Raw genomic sequence first — 3,511 nt, 5'->3', positions numbered from 1 at the left:
AGCTGAGGGCGCTCTCTCTCTCTCTCTCTCTCTCTCTCCCTCCTTCGGGGCATTGCAATGCTGGCTCCAAGGGTAAAAAAAAATTTATAAGATTTTTCATTATCACGAGTATTCTCCTCAATATATCTTATTTATTTAGGGTTTGATTAAAAGAACGTCCGATTATCAGCGTCTTTATTTCCTATCATAAGCCTACAATGTTTACACAGGAATGCTTACGTCATCACCTATGACGTCATGTGAAAAGGGTTACCCTCAGCTGTTGCAGTCAACGCATTGATGACGTGAATGACAGTCATTGAATAACTGCTGGCTAGCATGCAGTGAAGTCAACTATGACGTCATCAATTTCTCGACTACCTTTAGCTATACGCAGTGACGTCACAACTATGACCTTTTTCATTACTTTAGGCTGCATGCAGAGACGTCACAACTATGACGTCATCAATCTCGACAGTACCTTTAGCTGCATACGGTGACGTCACAACTATGACATCTAATTTTTCCGCTGTACCCAAAGTCAGATCTGTAAGTTTGTGCCCTTCTAATGGGCCATTTTCTTTCATTTATTTATTTACCTTTGACTCATTTTCTTGCAAATGCTTCGCAGGCTACAGCCGCCATCTTCATGGCTTATAGTCTGCCTTATAGGCCTAAAGTTTACTTTCATCTACAACTTAGTTTTCTTTCATATGCCAATCTTTTACTTGGCTTATTATTCTTACTTATTAAGTCTTTAGTACTTTAATGTGAACTGCTTTATTCAGCTTTGTACCCTGATAGAGGGAATTTTTCTCCCTGCAAGTCATCTGTGACCTTTGTAGGAGAACTTATCTTTCGTCTTTGACCTCGGTACTGTTTTATCTCAATCGCAGTTTTATGATTTATAGTGACAGCCCTCTGATCGGTGATTTTTCACCTGTATTTATCACAAAGTGAAACTGACAAAACTAGACAGATAAAACGAGTGAATCTTGCAAACCAACCATGTTTCAAAATTGCATAAACGCCACAGCTTCAAAAATATCTTTTTCTGCCAATCTTGGCACCAAATCTAACTCATTTCCAGTAGTTTTACCAGTGAAACCTGTGGTATCCAAGGTATACTTCGGTTAGGAAGAACTGGGGTAACTTGAACAGAACTGGTGTCAACAAAATATCTCTGAAGAATGCCAATAGCTGCATTCAAGAACAAGCTAGACAAGAAAGCGTGGTGCCTACCAAGCAAAAGCCACTAAAAATTGCTTGAGCACATCAAGGAATATAGCCCAATGCAAAAAGACCAGGCAGTTCGGCATAATGGTGCCACAAACATCATCTAAAAGATGCAGTTTCAATCCATACTGTGTAGGAAAGGCTTCTGTCCCAACAATATCCTGCAGCAATGTGAGTTTTGCTCTGGGAAACATCCTCCTCAAGAAGCAGATTCTTGAACACAACAAAATCAAGCTGATTGTTAACACATGTCAGACACAGGGGCACTCTTTGGCAGTAAATATGCCATCTTTTGGTACCATACATCAGTCCTTCTTGATGACATACGCCCTGAAGGAAGGTCTGGACTGGACAGGACATCTGACGTGGGCAAAAGCAATGGAGCCCATACCTACCACAAAGTGTAGGTCAAAGAAATGGTAATACGAGATCAAGTCAGAAGCTGGAGAGCTTTCCAAGCTCTAGTAGAAGGCAGTTACAAAAAACCATCTCGTTCTATCATGTACCTGGTTTCTGAAGAGAGGGAAAACCCTTGTATACTTTGTTGCCTTATGAAAACATGAGCACAGAACACTCACAGAACAACAATGCTCACTGAAACCTACCTAGGACAAAGACCACAGGACGAAACGAGGTATGATACACAAAAGTACAGTGGCTAGTGTAGCCTACACTGCACTTGACTCCAGTTGTGTGGCACTCTTAACATATCATGCCCATGAGAAATTGGCGAGTTCATGGCCCATCAATCTCAAGACAGATGGAACACCCCAAAATAATCTGGCCATTCAACAAAGCTCTACACTTGCTATCACCAGGAAACTTTTGCAGAATAGCTAAAAGGGCCACAGACCTATATGGAAAGTCTTGGCAAAAAGACAACTACCAAATATTCTAAGCTTTGCACAATAAAAGAAGACAGCAAATGGAAAGTAAAATCAGCCAACCACAAACGGATTCAAAGACATCAAAACATTCTCAATTAGCCAAACACTTTAAACTCAACTAACTACCCAATTCTGGACGTTCCTGAACAGCAGAAAGGTAGCAACTTTCAAGTCCCTGGGTCAATGAGCTACAGAGAACCATTGCTGGCAGATTTCCGGCAGGAACAGTAACAAGACAAGATGCTCAGGCAACTAGTCCTAGTCGCAGGAACACTTAATCTTGTACAAATGGGATGCTTCTTTCCTTCTCAAGGACTTGGAAAAGGCTACAAAATAAACCTAGGTACCAAAAACACAGGAAACCAAAAGATTGTCAAGTCATTGTAAAGGATTTACAGTCTTCAACCGTGGGTGTTGCAAATTTCAAAGCACTATCAACAAAAATTCAAAGCAAACGTAGCAGGAAAACCTGCTACCCTGAGAGAAACGAAGTTATACTTGTAGACCTACAGCATACATGGATGTCCATCCTTACGAACACAGCAAAAGGACTTTTTAAAGATACACATCACTTAAAAACACAAGGAACAAGGAGGCTTCAATGTCTACAAAGACATAAGAAAGCAATGCAAGTGAATTACATGTTTAGGATAACTCACAAGAAACTACACCAAATCACAGCATTAACCACCACTGCCAAAGAGCAGAAAACCAAATTAGACAGTTTAAAAACTGTCAAATGAAAGAGTTAATCCAATTTCTTAAAGAGGAGACAAAGCAAAATGAATCTTCCAAGTCAAACAAGAGCCTGGTGGATGTAGGTCAGATATTTTCACTGACTCAGAATAGACAAAGAGTTTAATGCGACACAAACCCTCACCCGTATTTCGTAACAAAGTTTGTAACGAAGTGTAGGACAATATACATGTTGGAACTCTTAACTTTCGGTCAGATACCACAAGAAACAAAAGGAGTGAAATTCTGTCAACAGCCCAGGAATGTCAGCAACAAAGAACCAGGACTGGATTACACCATACAGAAAGAGAGAAACCTATAAAAATCAAAGGGCCAGGTATCTCCCAACTGCTCACTTACAAAAGCCACCTGAGAAAGAAACATCACAGCTTTGCAAAGAGGAAACTGGATGTTTCTACTGAAATAGCAATGACCAGTGAGTTAGTTATCACAAGAAACTAGTCATCACAACAATACGAAGTGAAGGGCAGCTCATAATGAGGAACAATGAATGTATATATACAAGACAAACCCTGTTTTGTCTGGCCCTTAAGTAAATAGACAACGAAACCATCAATCGTTGACAAAAACCTGATATTGAACTACAAAACTTTATCAAAACAAAATACTGTTAAGGATTTCCAAATGGGGAAAGGTTCCCCACTCTCTATCTC

At 40.0% G+C, this 3,511-nt stretch overlaps 1 long non-coding RNA gene across 1 annotated transcript; it reads right to left on the bottom strand.

Annotated features, from left to right (window-relative positions):
- Window positions 1–675: 675 nt before the first annotated feature.
- On the bottom strand, window positions 676–3,060 carry LOC136848548 (uncharacterized). The gene is made up of 2 exons (XR_010856045.1): window positions 1,154–3,060; window positions 676–1,087 (listed from the first exon to the last, which is right to left on the bottom strand). It is a non-coding gene; the product is annotated as an uncharacterized lncRNA (long non-coding RNA).
- Between the last annotated feature and the right edge of the window lie 451 nt (window positions 3,061–3,511).

This window comes from Macrobrachium rosenbergii, chromosome 19 (assembly GCF_040412425.1).
Source record: "Macrobrachium rosenbergii isolate ZJJX-2024 chromosome 19, ASM4041242v1, whole genome shotgun sequence".
Taxonomy (NCBI): Eukaryota; Metazoa; Arthropoda; class Malacostraca; order Decapoda; family Palaemonidae; genus Macrobrachium; species Macrobrachium rosenbergii.
This window is presented reverse-complemented; position numbering and strand designations above follow the sequence as displayed.